General features: G+C 51.3%; 1 protein-coding gene across 49 annotated transcripts in view; it reads left to right on the top strand.

The window, feature by feature from the left end:
- Positions 1-21,728, top strand: part of EPB41 (erythrocyte membrane protein band 4.1) — a 95,917-nt gene that overhangs the window by 7,382 nt on the left and 66,807 nt on the right. For 15 of the 49 annotated variants that reach the window (XM_075114688.1, XM_075114686.1, XM_075114687.1 and 12 more), the window contains exon 1: positions 11,812-11,975. The exons of 8 other annotated variants lie outside the window; for them this stretch is intronic. The gene's annotated coding sequence lies outside the window, so the exon portion shown is untranslated. Of the gene's footprint in view, positions 1-1,784; positions 2,108-11,802; positions 11,976-21,728 lie in introns of those variants that run through there. 26 more of the 49 variants (XM_075114659.1, XM_075114649.1, XM_075114648.1 and 23 more) reach the window with 9 other exon arrangements.

Below are 21,728 nucleotides of genomic sequence, written 5' to 3'. Positions count from 1 at the left end.
GGTCTGTGATGGGCTCGGCTGGTGCCCTGCAGGGCTGAGGTCCCTCCAGGGAAGGCTGCGTTGGTCTGGGGGGAGGTAGTGTGCTAAAGCATCTCCTGGCCACCCTAAAAGCCCTGCCTCAAGCTGTGGCAGCCTCTGGGGTATGAGCCTGCCCCACCAGCAGCTGCTGCAGTCTCTGCCCTGGTGAATGTATGGCTGGAGCTTAGATTTGAGCTTCAGAAGCTGCTGGTAAGACTGGGGTGCTCACAGACAGCACCAAAATCAGGGGACCACTGTCTAATAGGTGGGCTGCAGTAGCATCTCCAGAGTGAGCTGTGCAGGCTGCTGTTGGCCAAGAGAAGATTTTTTACAAGCAATGGCTGAAGTCTTCCTTGTTTTGCATTCTCAGGTTCGCAAGCCTGAGGCGCTGCAGCTCATTGCAAGAGCCCCGACCAGGATCCCGGGGACCACGGGCTCTGCACGTGGCCCAGGGAAAGGTGGCGCTTGCTGTGGGCTCTGTCAAGGAACGCCTGTCCTGTGGGGCAGGACGGCCCTGCTGAGGCTGCCGCTGACATCCGAACCCAGAGGGAACAATCCCTGCCCTGTAATTAGGCTTCCTTCTGCTCCTGCTCACCTTATTGATGAGTAGTCTAACGGATGTGCTCCTTGCAGCCACAGTGCTCTGGATCCTCTGTGTGGCTCAGGAGCTGGAGGTGGCTTTCCAAGAGAGCCACCTGCAAAGGGCAAACCCAGATCTCTGTCCCTGTCTCACTGGGGTGAAGCTCCTCGGCTGGGAAACTTTGATTTTAAGGGCTTTTCCCTGACTGCAGCTTACTAGACTGCACCCTGTGTGCTGTAAATTCATCTGCCAATGTATGCCCACTGTCTTAAGTGAGGAAAACCCTTCCTGCTGTTCATGCTGGCAGGGCCAGGTGAGATGGGGGTGTTTTCCCAGCCTTCGGTTGAAGGACAAGGCAGCCTTTTGAAAGGTGAGCTGCTCTTCACCTACTTACACTTCAAACCAACCAGCGCTCCACCTGAATCCTCTCCTGGTTCAGCAGTTTGGGGTTTCAGTCTTGATAGAGACTGTCAGCATCGCTGTGCATCCTGGAGGATGGGCGGGGGCTCGTGCCTGTCTCTCCAGCGCAGCAGGACGGCTGTAGAGGAGGTGCGCAGTCCTGTGCCCGGTGCAGTGCTTGAGCGCGCGTTTGTGCAGAGCAGGACCCTTGGTGGGGTGGTGACGTGGGCTGAGGATCTGGCTGGATTTCGGCACCCTGCCCGGGCGCCGGTGTGTGCCCGCTGGAGCACGCAGCCGGCCTTGCTGCAGCCGAGACCACCACTGTTCTCTTGAATCTCGCCATTTAGTTAATGATCCTTTTGTTGGGAGGATTAGGGTTTAGAGGCGTCTGGCAGAGTGTTAATTAAATTAAGTCTATGGGTGTTTTGTGGAGTTTTTAAAGCCCACTAGAGGGCTCAGTTGGAGCCCTGTGGAGCTGGGGCTGGAGGAGCTGGGCCGTGTCCATCCCCTGCAGAAGTTTGCATGAGAAGTTATGTAAGGCCGGAGGAGCCGGACAGACGCAGAAGCGCACGGGGCCGGGCTGCAGCCTCCGTGCCGGCGCTCGCTGCTTCTCCAGCCCGGCTTTGCCCGGGGCTCGGCAGTGCCTGACCCGTGCCGTGCCTCCCCAGGCACCGGCCGGGGCTCTGGAGGCTGTGTTTACTGTCGCTGGAGGCTGGCAGGCACGGGACGCCTGCGTCACCGCTCGTTGTGTTATCAGCATTAAGTAATGTTGGTCTAATTTTTTTTTGTTGGTTTTTTTTCCTTCCCCACTTCGTGTTTACATTTCTAAGAAGTGGCTCAATGTGAACGTCCGGTTTCACCTTCAGTTCGGGGAAGAGTCAGACACCAAAGTTCGTTTATGTGAACTCTGTTGCAGCGCTCATGTAAAATACAAGTGTGAGCACTTGGCTTTGTGGCTGGAGGGATTTTTCTGGTGGGTGCGTGGGGTTTTTCATTATTAGCTGGAACTGCTTTTTAACCAGTGCCTCTTCTCCTTTCTCTTCTATACGCTGCCCCGTGATGGATTTTTGGTGCCTTGCCTGCGTGGTTTGCCTGGCATCTCCTCTCTGGGTAAGTACCTGCTTTGTTAGATTTGTGAGGGGAAAGAGCTGAAATGAAACACTTGGACTTAAATGATGAACTGACCTGTTTATTCTGTCTTAAACCCTGGAGCATTGATTATTACCAAACAGTGGGATTTATCTCGTGTGTGTGTGTGAGGATTTTTGAATATTGAAAAGCACTTCATATAGCAATTTCCAGGCCAAGTTAATAACATGAAAAGTCCCCCAGCAGTAGTTTCTCTTGCCTTTTCTTGCTTTTCTGTGGAGCGCTGAAAAAACACACTGAGTGCCAGCAAGTGAGCAAATGGAAGTGAAAATGTTTTTGGTAGTGGAAAGCAACGCTTTGTTTCTCCCCAGATGCCGCCTGGCAGCTGTTGATGGTAAATCAGTGCTGTGGTTGTGTAAGGGACTCTCTGAAGGCTGGAGCACAGCGCTGGGCTGGCTTCCCCTTTGCAAACCTGCAGATATGCCGTGCATCGCTGGGCACGGAGAGGAGCCAGAGGCCCTTCTGGCAGGAGAGGAGGAGAAATGCCTGTCGAGCTTGGAGGAGTGCAGCAGGCACTGATGTTTCCAGATTGCATTCATGGAGATCCTGCTTTGCACAGAGGGAAGGTGGTCCTGGTGGGGTGGATCCTCATGGTTTCCCAGCAGAGGTTTGGTGCCTGCACCTCAGCCTGGCTGTGAGGTGCTGTTTGCACCTCTTAAAGTAAGGTGTGTGCGCTCAGGGTGGAGGAAGGAAAGGGGCCTCTTCTTGGTAAAGCTGGTTCTCTGGATGCAGTGGTGCCTTTGCATTGAGGTTGCTGTCTCTGGAAACTTCAGAAGTCTTTAATTGACTTTTTTTCTTTTCAAATCTAAAGTATCCTCCTGCTAAGCTTTCCCCTTTCCTGTCCATTACCCCTTTTCCCCAGTAACAGCTTCTTCTCTCCCAGTAATGGGAAGGACTGAGCGTATTTAGAGCAGCTCTGCTCCATGCCCAAGTGCTTGATGTGCTGCCAGTCACTGATGAAAGACTTGAGGGGAAAGCAGAGGAAGGTGCTGGAAACAGATTGCTTTATTCTTAAACTCAGCATTATTATACGATGCCTCACAGGGGAGATGAATCAAATCTAAGCATAAACCTGTTGTTCTTACACAGAAGTAAGTGAAGCACTATATTTGGAAGCTGAGCAGCTGTCTCCTGTTCTCAATGAGCTGTGCTTTGCTACCAAGCCTCTAAAAGAAGGATCATTAATTAACTAGAGAACTTGCCTTGATCAGAGGTGCCGAGCTCCCATCCCCAGCAAACGCCCACCAGTCATTTGAACGCAGAATAGAGCTCCTCCGCACCGAAGGTGTAGCTGCAAGAAGTGCAGGCTGGCAGCATGCCGGCTGGGAGGTCGTGTTTGGAGCCAGATGCAAGTGCTTACTCGTGTGACTTGGAGTGGGTTGGCGAGAGGCGTGCCTCTGCCAGCACAGCAGCTGTAGCTGTGCCAGTGTGTCCTGGACCAGGTGAGCGGCAGCAAGGTCTTCCTCCTTCGTGCTTGAGCAGACCTTCAGGACACAGTCACCCTTCTGGTTATCGCTGGGTGACAAGTCTCTGGTCAAGGGTGAGTTTCGTCCTTGAGAAGGCTGGTAAGCCCAACAACCCCTGGTTTGCTCTCCCCAGAGCAGTCTCACTGCGACTTTTGTCTGCGTGAGGAGTCTGTTGGCTTTCGCATACCGCCCAGAGAGTAAAGAATTGCATTTCAATGGTCCTGCTTGTTATAGGCCTTTGGGGTTTTGACCCCGGTACAAGACGAAATTTGTTGCTTGCTGAATACTTGGTATTAATCTTGGTCAGCAAACAAGAAAGCTAAGTGGTACCTTGTTAGCGATGGCAAAGATAAAGGTTGTATGGTACAGTTTCACTGGATCAGGGACAGCCCTGACCTTCACCCAGCAAAGAAATTGGCAGGCTTAGGTTGCCTTTCCATCTTTAAGCCTGGCTTATCTCTTAGGTAAACATAAAATGCATGGGAGCTGTAGTAAGTGAACCTCCTCTCCTGGCCTGATAAGAGTGTTGGGCATCAGTCCTAAAAGTAACGCAGCAGCAGCTTCCACAAAAGGATGTGCTGGAAGGAGCTGGACGGCAGAAGCCGTTGAAGAAAAATGCTGAAGATGCAAGTGCAGCAAGAGGAGCCTATGACATTTGAGGCTGTGCTCTTGACCTTCAAGCTAAGATTCACATATGTTGCCATTATTTGAAGCCTGTCAAGAAATCTGAAGTGAGGTCATGGGCGCTGGCTGGAAAATGTTCAGAGCTGTCTTTGAGGCAAAGGAGGGGGTAAAGCACAGCGTGTCTGCTAACGGGCTGCTGCTGGGCTCGCTCTGTCCGTACATTGGCATTGGTGATGCTGGGAGCCACATGTTGTAATCTTAAAGTTTACCTGTCACGAAATTGTTTCTTTCTATCCCTTAATTCGTGGGTCACCTGTAGAAGGGCGTTGCTTCGTGAAGCAATTGAATGGCAGTTGTGTTGTCACATGGGCCTCACCTTAGTTTTTATTCACACATAGCTCAAAGAGGAAGAACAAATAAGGTCTGCTTTTCCACCTTTCAGTGATATTTTCTGCTTTGAACCTCTCCTGGCAATGTGGTAGCAGGGTATCTCTTTCATTTGTCCCACCCCTTCAGAAGAGACCATCAGAATCCAATGCGGTGTCAAGTTCTAGGGCTGGCTTAGCTCAGCGGTTTCACTTGGTGCTTTGTAAGGCAGTGAAATAGTTCTCATTGTGGTGTTTAGAGTAGCAGTGCTGCCTTCTGAATTACCATCTAATTAAATGAAAGCAAAAACTCAAAAGCAAGTGAGCTTTCTGCATCTCTCGTTGCATAAGAAAAGCTGTTTTAGTTGACCTAAAAACCAACATTGAAAACCAGGCTAAACAGAGATGCTTTCCTCCTAGCTCTGCCGGCAGTTTGTAGCAGTTGCTACTGTTCTTGGAGAGCCATTCATGCAGTGGCAGCTGCAAGCCCTCTTCAAAACAGTTACTCCTTTGAGACTTGCTTCCCTTTTGCTTGATGGTTGGAGGAACCCTGCTGTGGAGGCAAATAATTAGAAATAAAAGATGGCAGCTTAATGATTATTAGCTTCTTTCTGATGCAGTCTGTGGTGAGAGCTGAATGCAGGGGTGAGATCTGGCTAGCGTGCATCTCAAAGCTGTTGCTGCGTCTCTTGCTCGAAAGATTTACCGCGTACACCATGTTGACTTGCAGCCTCTGTGGGCCTGCAGAACCCACTGAACTAACAGTTATATTATTTATTTCAGGAACAAACCTTTTTCAGGGAGAACAACTCTTAGCAGTTAACTGTCACAATGGCAACAGTTCAGATGAAGCATGCTTCCTGCCCTCTCCTCCCCGTCTCTCCATCCATACCCACAGCTTTCCTCAACAACTCCTGATTTCCCCCTCTCTCCCCTCCTCCAGTACTTGGGTTCTGCCTATAAATCTGAGCCGCTTTGGATTTTCTTTATAAAATGAGCATGGAAAGAGATGACCTTAAATAAAGCCTCAAAATGCCTTATTTTGTAAAGCTCCAGAAGATACCAGCAGCAATGTGATGCTATCCTCTGGGATTTCTTCCTATTGATATTAATCTTTTTGAAGCTGGTATCCATGACTGCCAGTTTCAAAGGTTAATATACTGCATTTCAAACAAGCTGAGAAGTCTTTTTTATTTATTTGTGATATGTAAATGTGCACCAATTAATCATTGCGCACCTGCAGACATGCTTCTCTCGGCAGACTTTGGCTGTGGGATCAACTGTAGAAGGGATGTGGGGTGACAAGTCTGATCCAGTTGGTAGCTGAAGACAAACCCTGCAAGGTCCAAGGAGATAGCAGGCAGGTGGTGCGGAGCTTCAACTCTTATTTCTGGAAGAAATAAGGTAGCCCGTGCTCTGTTTAGAAGCTGTATTTGCTCTCTGTAGCTAAAGCCTTAATTAAATAGGTGTTAGGTCTTGCCATGTGTCCCTCACTGATGCGCAGGCCTGGCCTGCGATAACAAACTGCTGTCAGTTGTCTAGTGCTGGGTTCACAGCTTGGGTGAATTTGCTGCCTGGCCTTTGGATTACAAGTGATGCGTTAGTACGGACTAGAGGGCTCTGCCAAGTACGTAGCTCTGGCTTACTGCTGGGGACACATTGGTCCTACACAAATCCTGATCTTGAAACTTTCCTTCCCAGAACCGAAGAGCTCTGGGTCTTTTGAGGCCGAGGGAGCGCTATCTTTGGCCAGACTGGGAACATAATAAGAGTACAGAGTCAAATCTGCGCTTGAGCAGCCCCTTATGAAAGCTTCACCTAACCGGTGCCTTTCTGGGGAGAAGCTGCAGCTCAAAAACTACCTTCCTGGTGTTATTTAAATAGACCGGAACCTCTCCTCGCTGCGGTTTGACTTCTCATCCATGCAAGGAGTAAAGCAGCCACTGACATCCTTTGTTTGTGGCATGGCTCTTCTGCCTCCCTGCCGTAGCACTGGTCCCTAGGTGGCACTAACTGTTATTTTTGGGTTTATTTCAACAAAGGCTGCATAGCTGAGCTTGTCCCCTGCTGAAGTGACAGCTGCGTCTCTGGCCAAGCTGGCTCTTCTTGTTTGGTTTAGGAGGTTGGCGCAAGGGCTTGAACTTCTTCCTGCTGCCCAAACATAGAGGTTTCCAGCAGCGTCTCCTGGAATTTATTAACAAGGGGCAGGGAGTTGAGCACTCCCTGTGAGCAGCACGCTCCTCTATTTTTAGTCGTGTTTTTGCTAAGACTGCTAGGGAATGAAAAACTGGTAAATGCTCAAAATGAGGGAGAGCTCCTGACCTGATGGAGGTCAGCATGCCACTGGGCCGGCTGTGTGTCTTGCAACAGCTCTTCTCATGGTTCAGTCCATTTCTTCTTGGAGCTCAGGCTCATGCCACACGGATTCTCCCTTTTCCTGAGCCTGCGCTGCTTGTGTTCACAGCACTGCCTGTAGTGTTCTCCATCTATTCTCCAGGCTTTTTTAAATCACCATCTAGATCCTTTAAGTGCAGCCACTTGTATGTTTAACGCTTCCTGCCCCTACTTAGGGGAAAAAGTATTTCTCTCTCAGTGTAGAAACAGTCACCGTATGAAAACTTGATCCTGCAATCTGAAGCTGACCTCCTCTAATCTTTAAGTGGTGCATCTTGGCAGAAATGTGATTTACACACTGTCCCTAAGCCCTGTAACAAAGCTGACTTTCCAGGGAGCTGTTCCTCCCCGCATAGGCACGCAGCCTGGAGAGAGCTGATGCTCTTCTTTATCTGTTTTGTTCCTCTTTCTTCTTGGAGCTAGTCTGCTGTGCTGCATGACACCAGCTCAAGTGAATATCAACTTCACGCAAACCAATGAAACCCATGGTGGGAGCTTTCTGCATAAATTAACCAGATTCCGGGTGGGATGGGAGTTCTTAGGCATGCAGGCTGGGTTGCCCAGCTGTCCCCTCTGCCCTCCCCATCTCCCCAAAAGGCATCCACATAAGCCAGCCCAGCACCAAAAAGATGTAGCAGCTCAAAAACTGAGTTCTTCTGCCATGGGAAGAACATGCGGTTTTAGTTTGGCAATGATGGCCTTCAAAGGGCACAACTCCTGCTGTTGAAAAAACCAGCCAAAGCAAAAGGTTCCAGCAGGGAACCACAGGTAGGAGAAGCAGCCTGGATTTAGCAAAACTTGAGACTAAATGCCATTATGCCAAGTGGGATTACAATAGCAAAATCACTTAGTCTCTTTAACTATGGAGGGCACTGCTTGGTCCTTTAATAACTGGCTCAACAATGAATCTATTGTTGGGTTTGGAGAGTGCTGCGATGGGCTGGACGAGATTTAATCTTTGGTTAAATACTTGACCCAGAGCCAGGTGAGTGTAGACGTTCCAGGTTGCCTTCACTGCCCACACACGTGTTGTAGCAAAGCGGTGCAGCGTGTTCTAGTTCTTTGTGAAAATTTCTTGAGTTCAGCCTGTCAGAGGCTTTTTCTGGCAGGGAATTCCGCTGTGCCCGCCGCTTTGTGTGCTACGCCAAGGGGTGAGCGCTGGAGAAATGCAGCGCTAGCTGGAGTGCCCCTTCCTTCTAGGTAAATCATTTACCTGAAAGATCTTTGTTCTAGATCAACGTTTTACAGTAAAACGAAGCTCGTGAAGCCAGAGGGAGATTTCCTTTACACCTCATCCTGGCCTTTTGCTATCAGCCAAGTCAGCGCTGCTGATGGTGACAGTAATCTCGGAAGAGGAGCCAAGGGCAGAGGGCCAGTAGCTGGCAAAACTGAGCCACCTGCTCTCCTCCCACCTTGTTTGCTCTTATGAAATGGCTGCTGCTGCTCTGGAGACTGTCACTTGCTAGCAAAATCTGTGAATGTGGCACGTAAACTGAATATGCCTATTGTGTGTGGACAAACGTGTGCATGATACAGACACAACCAGCTCACTTAGAGCAGCAGTGGTTGAATGATTCAGTTGACCAGCTTAATTTCTTTGTTTTCCTAAAAGTTGGCGTAATCCTGAGTATTTCTCTTCACCTTAAATCCTGCTTGCTTTGGGGGAGGGAGCACTGATACGAGCGTGATGCACCATTCCTTTGTTTAGATTGGGAATTCCTCACGTCAAGAAGCTCCTCGGGGTGAGGAGAGCTCTGTGTGGTTTACTATTTGTGCCAGTAATGCTCTAGGCATGGTGTTCACTGGCACTGGTGTAAATTGGGAGCCCTGTTACAACAAATCCTACCAGCAGCCCATCCTGCAGGGCCCTGCAGAGCACTGGATCATCTTACAAAGGATATTTTTTATGAAGGCCTTGCTTGAGGTGGATTTACTCTACTGTCTAGATGCTCTTAAGATGCTAGAGCGTGTACTTCTGAGCTGCTTGCTAGCTGCACGCACGGTTAACAGGCAGAGGGTAGGGTTTGGCATCGTTCTCCATTGTGACCCAGTATGGTTTGTGCTGACCGAGTCCGCTGGGACCTGAGCACTTACCAAGTGGCCTTTCAGCTTGCGACGAACAGCTTCTGCCTTAGAGACCACAAACGCATGCCTAAAATGAATATAATTCCACTCCTTATTCCTCTATCCAGCAGCCGAATACCAAGAAATCCTGATTTATTGAAATAATTCTCAATCTCTAATTGACTCCTATAAAGCGACTTAAACCAGCTGTAACTGGGAGAGTTCTTTAAATATTTGCAATCTGGGCTTGGCACGGGGCAATCTGTTCTTATAGGGAAGAATTTAAGAAATTTCCATTACTTCCTATGGGATTTCAGAGGGCAGTTTGGGGCTGTGTAGGAAGAAGGTTAGAAGCTAAGCCAGCGATTTGCAGCAGAAGTGTGGTGTTGATGGTGGTGTTTCCATATGCAGAAGCGTTGGGTTTGGGTTATTTTTTTTTCTTTTTTTCCTTTTTTTTTTTTTTTTTTACTCCTTATGAAAGGATTGCTTTGGCCTAAGTTCAAATCACCCTGCCCCAGAAGAACATTTTCAAGGCACTCTCATGGCACAGACCATGTGCCTCTTTTCATGTCTGGTGACTCTGCCGCTTTTAAGTTTCTCTTGTTGTTCAAATCCTCGGCCATTTGTTTGGGGACTGAAGAAGTAACAGCATCCTTTGCCCTCGTGCACAGCGTGTGTGGCAGCTTGCACTAGTGCTCCCTGTGGGTAAATGCTTCACCTGAGAAATAATGGCTCAAAAAACAGGAGCTGCTGCTCTCTATACTCGGATGCTGGCAGATGGAGTTGTGGATCATCTGGTGATCTGAGCATGGGGGATGACATGCTGCGTGGTGTTAAATCACCGTTTTGATGCGAAGTTTTCGTTGCCCTGGTCTCTCCTCTGTGTAATCTGCAATCTGCCGTCGGTCAGCACGCGTGCGTGTTATGACGAAGCAGCATGGTTTTGTTTGTTTGTTTTTTCGTAATTATGAGAAGCTGTTGCCAACCCCTCGCATCCAAAAATTGTGGTGGCTTTGCTCAGTGTTTTTTTCCTTAAAGCCCTTTGGACTCGTGTTTCCCTTCTGACACAGTCTGTTTTCAGCCCGTCCGTGGGTGAGCAGTAGCAAAGGCAGCAGTTATTGCGGTGGGTCAGCGCCAGACATCTGAGCTTCCTCCTTTCACAGCCTGGGCTATTAAAACGTGTTAATTTAATGCCGCGGGGAGTGAAGTTGGAGCTTCAGGGCATGTTTCAGGGGAACTGCCTGTCCCTGGTGTAGGGGCAGCGACTTGGAGCCGCCAGACCTTTCCCAGCCTTTGTCTTTGAATGTGCTCATCTGAGTCCAAGGAAACCACCAGATAGTCTGGATTTAAGGCAAAAATACCTCTCTTCCCTCCCATTAAGGAGCTTTTTGCAAGCGATCTCAACACCAAGACAAGGGGGAAGCTGCCCCGTTCTGCATGTTTTGGCAGAGCTGAATGTTATAGACATAGAAGGGGTGTGAGAAGCATGTTAATTTTTCTGGAAAATTGGGTTTGTTTGGCTCCCATTTAGCACGAGTGACCTTAGTGCCTGAGTGGTCCTCGCTGGGTCGGTACTAGAGACGGCTTCAGCATGAGGGTGAAGCCCTTCCACCGGTGCCTGTTAGCCCAGGGTATTATCTGCTGATGAAGAGGTGGGGCGGTTGCTCTTAATGCAAGCAGAATAATGAGCCTGATAGCTTAATACTCTTTGGGAAGCAAACGGAGATGCCTCAGTGCCATGTGTCTTTTGGGGTTGTGTAAATATTTGAGAGGGATTTGGTCCCCTGGAGCTGGTCAGGCTGGCGTGCTGGCAGCAACCTCGCTGGAGCCCTGTGGAAGCACTGACGGGAAGCTGGGCAGTGTTTTGCTCCAGTGCATGTAGTGGGGAGAGCTGGAGAGCTCTGGCTGACAAAAAGAACGTATTATAATTTGGCTGTAGGTGAGGAAAAGCCGCTTGGTGCTGCTAGGTGCAGTCTCAGGGGTTGTGCCACTGCTCCTTTTTTGCACATTCACCAGCGTGGCTGTGCGGTTTTCTTGCTGACCAAGAGCTCACCATCTCCATTGTCGCTTTATCGGCGTGGCACCCTATGGCCTGAGCCAGTACTTGTCCGGTTCCTTATGTTTAAAAACAAAAAAAAAAAAAAAAAAAAGTCCCCAACCCCCCCGTCCCTCGGGTTCTTCCCCCCCCGGTCCTCCCTTCTGGGCCACAACTTTCTCTGGGAGACAGCGAACTGTATTTAAAATCTAGGTCAGGGAGGGAGGCGGGAGCAGCCCGCTGCCGCTCGGCCTTACCGCCGCGCTGGGCCCCTCCCGCCCCTGGCGTACCGGTTCCGGGCGGCGCCAAACAGATCGCGGCTCCCCCCCCCCCCCCCCCACCCCGCCATCGGTTTAGCGCCGGGCCGGCGGTAATCCTGGCACTTCAGCCTTCCGCCCCGTGTTTCTCCGCCGGGCCGAGGGAGGTGGCGAGGCGAGGCCAGGCCGGACCGAGGTGCCGCCGGGCTGGGGCTCGGTGCCCGCGGGCAGCCCTGAGGGAGGGAGACAGCGGGGGGGGAAACCATGAGGGGGCGCGCGCTCCCGCTCCCCCCACCCTCCCCGGCAGCCGCGGTTTCCCTTCCGCCAATAGCAGTGCTGCGCTGGCGCCCCGCCCCCTGCCCTCGGCCAATGGGAACTTACTACAGTGTTGTGGGTGGGGGCGGGCCCGTGGGTGGGCGGGGCTGCGGCGCGGGCGGCGGCGACACCGGAGCGGAGCGGGCTGGGCTCGGCTCGGCTGGGCTCGGCTCCGCACGGCGCGGCTCGGCACGACCCTCAGCCGCCGCACCGGGGGGAGGGGGCGGTTGCTTTGCGGGACCCGGTGTGAGGGCGGCGGGCGGCGCGCGCGGGGGCGGCCGCGCGCGCGCGCGCCCTCTCGGCGGGCGGGTAAGTGCGCGCGTGCAGCGCGTGCGTGTGCACGGCGTGTCCGTGGGTGTACCCCGTCCGCCTGCGTGTACGGCGTTACCGGTGCGCGCGTGGGTTTTGCGCGGCGTGTCGGTGTGTGTGCGCGCGCGCGCGTGCAAGCGGCGTATGGGCGCGTGCCCGCGGTCTGCCTGCTGCCTGGGCACGTATGGTATGTACACACGCGTGTTTTTGTGCGCGGTGTGGCGGGGTGCGCGTGCCGGGGTCCGTGCGCGGGGTGCCTGCGTGTGCGCGGCGTGTGTGCACAGTGTGTCTGTGCGTGCGCGGGTTCGTGGGCGCGCGGTCTGCGTGCAAGGTGCGCCCTGTGTCTGCACGGCGCGCGTGGTCTGTGCGTGGAAAGGATACGCGTGCGTGGGGTTTGAGCGTGCACGCTTGGTCTGCACACGCATAATGCCTGCACAGGCTGCGTGCGTGTGTGTGTGTGGGTAGCTCGGGTGCGTGGGGTGCGTCCGCCGTGGTCTATGCACGCGAGCACGGTGCGTGTGTGCGCGTGGTGCACGTGTGTGTGCAGCCCGTGTGTGTGCGCGGCGTATCCGTGCGTGCACAGCGCGGCGTGCGGGCTCTCCGCGGGGGTGCGTGTGTCATGGAGAACATCTGAGGCTGAGCCTTAGCCAGAGGCGGGTTGTGCAGGAGGCGGGAGACGAGGGGGGGAGTAGTGGGTCGGGGGGGACACAGCACGGGGGAACTGGCACCCAGCGTCCCCTCTTGCAGGGGCGGTGGGTGCCCGGGGCTGCCGGCGGCCGAGCCGGCGTCCCCAGCTCTGCGCAGAGTCCATTGTGCGGGAGGAGGAGGAGGAGGAAGAGGAAGGAGACACGGTGGGGAAGAGCTCCGGGCTCTGCAAAGCGGCGGGGCCCCACTCGCCCACCCGTGGGCTGAACGTGGGTGCTGTGGTGGGGCCCCGGCTGGGCGAAGGCTCTTTTCCAGCCGTGCATCCCACTTCCCTCTGATTTTTCAGCTCAAGAAAACACCTCAGCCCGCTGGGAAGCAGCGCTAAAAGGCTTTTCCACCAAAGCGTGTTTTTATTTTTTACCTCCATCAAGGCGACGGTTACAATGAAAACGGCTCGAAAGGGCCCAGAAAGAGTGAAAATCATACCTTGACTCTGTGAGTGCCGTGTCTGCAAAGCGTCCTGAGGGCTGTCGCTCAAGCGTGTCTTGGGGGAGGAAAAGGAACTTGCTCCCCTTTTGTGCCGGGGGGGCTGTGTGCAGTTTGGGGGGGGCTGATTTTGGGCAGGGGCCGGCAGCCCTCCCGGCTGGGGGTGCCTGAATGTTTGTTTAAGAATGGCGCGTCCAGCTGCAAAGGGAAAATTTCTTAGAGGCTGTCCCAGTTCTGGGGCAGGTGTCGTGCTGGGAATTACAGCTCAGTTCTAATGCAGTTCTCTGCGTTGTGATTCAGTTAAGACGCTGGTAAAACTACAGAGAAGCAAAGCAAAATGTTATTTCTGAACAGCGTGAAACTAATTTTCGCCTTACTTTGCTATTTATTGTTAGGATTTTAAAGTTTTCCAGACGCACTGGGTTTTGTTTGCAGAAGTTACGTAGATCTGGAGGGATGGTCCTTCTGATTAGTTGATTGTCATTTTGCAGTCGAGTTACGGAATGTAAAAACAATCCCTGTAAGATCCTGGGGGAGGAGACGCGGCCGCGCCAGAGGGAGACGCGGCGGGGCTCTGACCTGGCTGCCGTCGCCGTTCCTCGCTGCGGCGATGCCCTGGAGCGCAGTCCCCTTCCCAGTTAGCTGACTGGCGTGTCGCTGCCCTGGGAAGGTTCTATTGTGGAGCTACAACAGTAGGTTTGGGTTTTTTCTGCTTTTTTAATGGCTGGCACAACCGCATTTTGGGTTGTTTGAGGGTTCTCCTGCAGTGTGGTGGTGGTGGTGGTTAGCAGGGACGTCCTGCCTGCGGTGCCTGTCGGGTGTCGGTGCTGCTTACGCACCCGATGGCCTCTGGCACCTTCGGTTATGTTTCCACAGCAATTTTGAGCACTGGGTGTGATTTAAAAGGCAGTGGGATCCTTCACGGATCTCTGCTGACATGGCCTTAATAAAGAAGGCGAGGATTTTCTAGGATTCCCATGGGCAGCCGTAATCTGCTGCAGAAGGTAAATATCAGGATAAACACAGCGCTCCTTCAAAACTCAATCAGAGCCTTATGACACAGAGAATGATTTTTTTCCCCCTAATATAAATGCATTAATTATTTCCAGTATCGGTTTAGAAGAACAGGAATTACCCGCGTTTTCATCTGATCTCATAATTGCAATTTAAACCAAATTCTTATCAGAAGCAAAGCCGGGAAGGCGTCAGTCTCTCTCTCGGGCACTCCTAGCCCAGGCGGGGGGAGGAAGGATTCTTCTCGGCCTGTTTCAACACACCGTATGTTCCCAAAGCCTAAAAATACTTTAGACGATGATACTCTGAATCTACAGCTTCTGTCTCCAGTAACGTGCTGCCAGCTGCCCGCGTGCTCCGCATGAGCGGACGCGATATTTTCACTTGACAGCGTTTGATTTTTCCTTTGGAAAGCGGTAAAACGTATCTGTTCTGACGCCCCGCTTACTGCTTGCAGAGCAAATATTTGAATTGATGGGCGGCAGAGGCTGGGAGGTACCCGGCTTCTCTAGTAAGCAACCACGTTTACAGATTGATTCTTCAGCGATGCAAGCGGTGCTGTGCCGGGGTAGCTTGCAGGCTTCCAGCCACGGGATGTTGGGATGCTCCGTGTGTGCGCTTTGATACGTTGATGGGTGGATGACGGTGTCGGGAGTGCGGCATGTAACGTGCTGGAAGACGACTGCATGTACGGAGGTGTTGCTGATGGAAGGCAGCAGCTCAGCGCTCGGTTTCACCAGGAGTTATTTAGTGTCTCAAAGGAATCTTGGATTTTTGGTGTCAGTGAGTAAAACTCCGTCTCTTTATCCTCAGGGAAGTTCGTGGAGGCATTGGTTGTGTGTCCACAGCACCTGGCCAGGAGTTTCTCATCAAACACTTTCCTCGATGCATTCTCTAATGCGGGGTGTTTGATGAGAGCCTCTTCATTTGGGGGGACCGTGACAGCACCTGCTCTGCTGCAGAGCAGGTATTTTTTCAGCCAGTTACTGCCACGCTGCATCTGTTTCTTGGAAGAAGCCCGAGGAGTTGGTGCAGCTCAGAGATGCTGTGGATGGGGAGAGCCCCACGCTCTTTCCAGGTGTCCAGGCCTGGGGGTCGCCTGGAATGGAGAGACCCCGCTGGGGCGGGAGGCAGAGCGGGTGCTTCCCACCCCGCTGCTGGTGGAGGCGTGCACGGCTCCGCAGATGGGGAGCTGGAGCTGGGCTGTATCTGGGTTAGTGTCCGGACTTGCTCTGCTTGCTGAAGTTGCTTTTACCTTCACAGTAATGAGCAGTGATGAATCAGAGGTGTTGCTTTAATAAGGTTGTCTTTGGAGGGGCCTGCAGCAGCCCTGTGGATGCAAATTGCTTCCTATTATAAATCTTATTTTGTGTTTTTAAACTCCGCTGCCTACTGGCTTCTTGCTCACCGCGGTTCACCCCCATGCAACTTCTCTGGAGCGCTAAGAAATGGCAGATATTCAGGTTGTTCAGACTTGGAGCTGTGTTTTGCTGCTGTTATGCATCTCTCTGGGGAGGCTCGATGTGAAGCTTTGCATCTCGAGTGGAGATTGCGCTCTGGGCTTGGTGATCTTTTGCAATGATTGCTCTGCTTTCTTGGTGCTTGGCTTTTGCTGTAATCTAGTGTAGATTAAGCAGGCTGCTGTACGTAAAGATTTCACCTTATACTTCTCATCTGCTCTGCTGTTTTGATCAGTACTGTGGTTCCTTAAGTTGCAAAGAACTGTAGGATGCGGCATAGCAGGGATTTATCTGCGTCTGTTAGATGGATTAGGTAGGAACGTTCATGGCTTGTACTTAATCCAGATTAATATTATTAGTTTCTTTACGTTCAGTCAGTTGTTTACGTTTGTTTTCTGTTTATGTGAATTTTTGCTTGTGTAATGCTGCTAATGTTATGTATTAAAAGCAAATACTTTAAATTTGTCTGTGTAGATGGACTAAATATCTTTTTTTTAAATAATGAAGTGGTTCCACGGATAGGAAAATTGTGTGGGCTTGGGGTGTATGTTTCAAGCACTTGTACTCTTCCAGGGCACGCTCCTGCAGACCCTGCTCCCATCCTGGTACAGGCTTTTTAAACAAATTCCCATGCCAACTTGCTTTCGCCGCTGTGCTCAGAGCAACCGTCTACAGCAGTGGTTTATGATTTATAATTTATTAAAGTTGCACAGCACTTGAACTCCGGTGCTTTTGGAGGGGACCAAGTGTTTTGTATCTCCCTGATCTCGATGCAGAGCCTGGAAGACGTAGGAGGAGCAGCTCTGGGGAGTGTTCCTGCTCGCAGTGTGTCTCTGGTGGTGGGAGAGCTCTGTGGCTGGCCGGTTGCGTGCCGTGGCCATCACGCTGAGTGCTTCCGCCCCACACGTGTGTTTTTGGGAGAGCGGTTCCTTCCATCTCCTGGCGAGGGTGAGTGCCATGGGATGTCAGCCGGGCTTTCTGGCAGGTTCACACCACGAAATAATGTCCTTCGTGGCCACCCGAGGGAACCTGCAGGCTGGGCTCGGGGAGGAGCCTTCGCTCTGCTTGAACCAAGGCCCTTCTTACAGGGATCGGGTCAGCCTGAGTTGTAACCGCAGCAAAACACAGCGTGGATGGAGCCCTGCGGGTGGAGGCATGGTTTGGAAGCAGCAGGAGAAGATTTGGGCTAGTTAGCTGTTTCTGTGAAAACCACAATTCCTTTGAACCCGCGAGTCACCGGTTGTAGGCTGATTATTTCCCCCCCCCTTCCCCGCCCCACGTAATGCGTGTGTGTGAGAGAGATAATTAAAAGCTTTTAGTTAAATAAATAACTAAGCCGCTCACGTGGCTTTATATTAGAACTGCAGAGTCAAACACTTGAAGATAGAAGATGGCGTGTGCTGCTGCTGGTCCCGCAGCATCTCCTCCGCCTTTCTGTGTGAGCGCAGGCCGGTGCGGTCTCAGTGCGTGATTGCATATGGGCTTTTCCCCCCGCAAGGGCTTGCATGTCGCTAAATGTAGGCAGAAAGCTGCCCGCTAAGCAGGAACAGTCCCGACCCATTGTGTACGAGGCCCCGGGCTGTATTTATGTCCCGCTACTCAATCTCTGCTCCGAAGACAGGATTAATAATTCCTGCCTAGTTTCATCGGCAATGCTTGTGTGCAAATGCATCAAAAGCATGAGCTGGTCTTTGCAATTCGCGTGTGAGGTGGGGCTGGATGCTTCGGGACAGGTAATGGTGTAAACCTTGAAGGGCGGTTTGATTTTGGACACGGAGCATGGTGGAATGTTTTGTATTCAAGCCCTGGTTTCTGCCTCTCTGAGCTGCCTGCAGTGCCTCAAGCCAAGCTCTCGGAAAATGAGAAACATGCAGCTGGTGACCATTCCTGGGGAGTTTTAAGAGTCGTTTGTCATTGGGCAGGGGGTGGTTCATGGAAGGGTAAAAATCTTTCAGGTCCAGCTTCAGCTGCTGTAGCTAGGGAATGTTCCTCCTCCTCCAACCCTGCCTTGCTTGCTGCCTTCCAGTTCATGAAACAAACGATAAGAGGGCCCTAAAACCAAATATCCCTGATTTCACCTCTTAACACGAGGGCCAGAGGAGAGCAGGCTGCCCTGGGGCTTTACGGGAGGATGCAAATTTTAAGAGGTGCAGGGGCAGTTCAGGGTGGCATTTTGCAGTCTGACAAAAAACCCTCCTTTGACTCCCCAACCAAAACCCATTAGTCTGTCTTTTAAATACTGGATTCTGCGTGCACATAGTTTTTTAGTCCTGCTTGCGCTGTCGTCTTGACGTGCACGTCAGTCACCCTACAGGGGTGCAGCCCCTTGGGCGGCTGGGGGAGAATGAGGGTCTTCCCTGGACAAGGGGACCCTCCTGTCCTTCAGATAAATCGAAAGCATAGCTGCTCATTTTGTCTGAAAAGTCTTAAAATCCAGCATTAGGCCAAGGTTTTCTGCCTTAGGTGCCTGTTTCACGAGTGTTGGCTTGGCAGCGATTGATGTGCAAGATGGAAACGGTGTGTTTAAATGGGGGGGGTTTGTTGGCGTGGTGCCACCTGACCGACACCCCCGTTTCTCCCGCGTGCGTGCAAGTGAGGGTATGGAGGCGGTAAAAAAAGGGCGTCTACAACGTGAACACGCCCCGACACAGGCAGAAGGCAAAGGATGTGTTCCCAGGCTTCTTGTAGGAGGAAGGGGTCACTTCCCATGCAAGAGAACAGTGTTCTTAGGATCCTCAGTCGCAAGTATTAGAATTTGAGCAGTGAGAGACCAGGGTGAATAGCAGGCACCCCGCTGTCTCCCTCCCTGGGATGTACCTTCCCAGGGATGTCACTCCCTCCGTCCTTCCCGGCCTTGGTGCTGGCAGCCGCTGCCGATATTGCTGCTTCTTTATCTCTAACTGCCAACTTGAAAGCGAGCGTGCGTGGTGGGAAGCTAGCGAAACTCTTCGTGAATAAGCACATCAAATAGCAATATTATAAAATCGAAGCGTGGGCTGCCTGGTACAGCTGCTCGAACAACTTCAGTCTAGGTACAAGGCTGAAATGTTCGGGGCTTGGGGAGGAGTCCAGCTGCAGAGAAAATGACTGTTTTCAGCTGTTTGTTGTACGTAGCTCTACTCAAAAGGATTTAAGGACCCCCATGCTTTCTTGAGAGGGCATAGCTAAGAAGAGAAAGTGATTTGGGAGGGAAAAAAAGCAGGCTAAATACATGTTGTTTTTCCATTGATTTTCATGTGCAGCCAGCCCTCCTGGGGTGCTTAAACGTGATGGAGAAGAGCTCTTGCAGATGCACGGGTTTGCTGAGTTAATTCCACAGATTGGCTGGCTTAAGTCTTCAGGAGTTTCTGAAAAATAATTTAATATTATGGGTGGGGTGAACTCTGTGGTGAAGCCAGGAGGAGCAATGGGGGCGATTGCATCAGCGTGGGAAGGGTGTCCCGACAGCACGGGAACATGGTCAAGTGCTGAATTCCTCCCACTTCAGCAGCGTCTGATACCATTTCCAGCATGTTTCGTTAGAGGAAGTAGTTTCTTTAGACTTCTGGTTGACTTTTGTTATTGTTGTTGTTGTTGTAATTGCCACTTCCGTTATTTCCCTCCTGTCTACCTAGATACTGTCTTCAAAAAACACTTCCTTTGTTTACGGGCGGCAGATTCTGGGTTGTTTGCTCCTGCTTGTCCCTGCGCTTCCCTTCCCTCCCCCAGGAAATGGTGGAAGAAAGCTGGAGTTGGCTGATGAGGCGAGAGCCGTGTCCCGCCCGTCCTGCTGCAGGGATCGTGTCCCTGCCCCTCTCTGCAGCGTGGTTTGGGACGCTTCGCCCCCTCGTTGGAAACGGTAACGAGAACCCAAGGGACTAGCGGTGTCTGTGGGTGCTCGCCTCGAAGAATGACCCTTTTTCCCTCTGCTTGCACACTGGAGCAAGTTTTTTTCTATTTTGTTTTGCTTCTGTTGTGAGATGCTTTGAGTAGCTGGTGTCTCCCGTCCCCTCAGTTTTGGGGCACCGATGCAGAAAATGTTCCTCCTCTTGGTTGCGTTCAGGTGCGCTCGATCCCCGCCTGCAAACGCCCGGTTGAACAGCGCCTTGGATGCTGGTAGGGAAACCAGCAGCGGTGTGGGCAGTGCTGCCGACTTCTTATTTTGCAGCCGCTACTCTTGGCTTATTTTAAAATAATGATTGACTCTCTTCATCTGACCTGATGATGACAAATGGCGATTCTCCTTTTGTAAAGATGTAGTTTATTAAAAAAAGAGTTCCCACCACCTGATGAATTGAGAGGGAGAGCTGGGGGAAACTGAATCTATTAGTGTTATGTGCCTCCGTGCCTCCAGAGGAAGGAGTGGGACTCGATAATGAACGTGAGAGATGACTTCAGCAAAGCAAGGAGGCTTGCAATTACAGCAAAATTTGGTATTCCACTGTGACGCTTTTCTTGCAGCTTTATTTCTTTCTGTAATTGTACTGGACTCTCCGCCATCGGTATTACCTGATCGTTACACCGGAGACATTGTTCAGGCTGGGCTTGATCTGTGCCCTGCTAATCGCAGAAAAGGCAGGCGATCTAGTAATGCAAGTACTGCTGGCTTAAACTTTTTTCTCCTTTTTTCTTTGAGGTACACAGCTGCGTCTCTGCCGGCGATTAGATTCATTGCACACACAGGTGAAGCGAGCGGCAGAGCCGGTGTAGGCAGACCTGCCGCTCCCCGGTGCCCGGAGATCAATCGCGCACAAGCTCAGTAGGTCGCAAGGTTTGCACAGGGCTAATAGGCGGCTTGGCGAGGTGCAAGCCCGAGTACGGGGTTAGCTTTGTTTGCTGGGCTAATGCTGCTGGTGGAAGTGGTTGCACATTAACTATTTCTCATCACAAACAGTTGTAAATCGCTAATGTAGCAGGACCAGATGCAGAAAGCCCTCAGCCCTGGTTTTGCTGTGCAGCATGCCACCTCCTGCCTGCCTCTTCGGAACAGAAACCAGGGTTGTAAGGAAACAAAGAGCTGTGCCCTTTTGATGCAATAACTATAAAATCAACTGAAAATCTGTCGATAGATTGTGCTTGTTCTGGAAACAGTTTGATCTTTTGAAACTTCTGACTCTGGCAAGAAACCAAGTAGTGGTTAGTTATACTGAAACTGAAGTTTGATCGATTGTAACTTTTGTAACGCTTCAGCTTTACCACTAGAAAAACATCTTAAGGCGCCTTGTTTTTTTACTAAAAGCACCTGCTCTGATATACTTTAGCATAATCTAGCTGGGGGTGGAGAGGACACAGACCTTGCAGCCGTGCATCTCCGAAGTACGAGGTTTGTGGGTAGGTTGTGCTGTGTACTTCGAGGGTCTGCTTATTTTTTCACTGGTGTTGAATACCCTGATCTGCTTCAGCAGAAACACTCCCTGGGAAAATACTTTGAGACATTTCTTTAAAACAAAAAACAAATGGAGAAAAGCACGAGCCTCTCTGTGTTCCTTCAGTTGGAAAACATCGTCAGAGCTTTTCTAAGGGAGCAATTTCTGAAACCAGTACGGAAACGCAGCCAGCTGCACCCCGTGAGGTCGAGCATCGTCTCAGTGTCCCCACATAAGCCAAGCCCCGCAGTCGCTCGGTTCCTCCTCCCTGGAGCAAACAGCAACTGGAGAACGTGCGGCTTTTGCCCTCTTTTCTGCATTAATCTCCTTGCTTTGCTCTCCTACCCATGCACTGTGTTTTCGCCTAGTCACAGGGTGGTTCATGGGTGCAGCCAGTTCGGATGCTGCGACTCACAGAGGTGTTTGGGAATGAGTCACGAGAGCTCAGGATGGGGCAAGTTGCTTGAAAACAACCCGGGAGATTCGCAGGCTTTGCACAAGGTTATAATTAAAGGTTGACTCCAAGACACAAAAAGATCCAGACCTCTTGGTGTTGGCAGCCAAGAGCTCTTCTAATGGTGCTTTGGGAAATAACACTTGTGATTTGTTGCTCTCTTTTTAAGAAAAATCTGTCTTTGTTACTCCAAGAAGTGAATTTTTAATATATATATATTTTTTTAAATGCAAATTGGAAAAAAATTCAGCCTGGAGCAATGCAGATATTTGATTTTTAAGTTGATAGTTTGTCGTGCAAGTAATGAGCCAGTGCGGTACCAGGTACGGCCCTGTATGGCTTCGTGGGA

This window comes from Phalacrocorax aristotelis, chromosome 20, assembly GCF_949628215.1.
Source record: "Phalacrocorax aristotelis chromosome 20, bGulAri2.1, whole genome shotgun sequence".
In the NCBI taxonomy this organism is placed as follows: domain Eukaryota; kingdom Metazoa; phylum Chordata; class Aves; order Suliformes; family Phalacrocoracidae; genus Phalacrocorax; species Phalacrocorax aristotelis.
The sequence above is the reverse complement of the archived record's forward strand: the minus strand, read 5'-3'. Positions and strand labels throughout refer to the sequence as shown.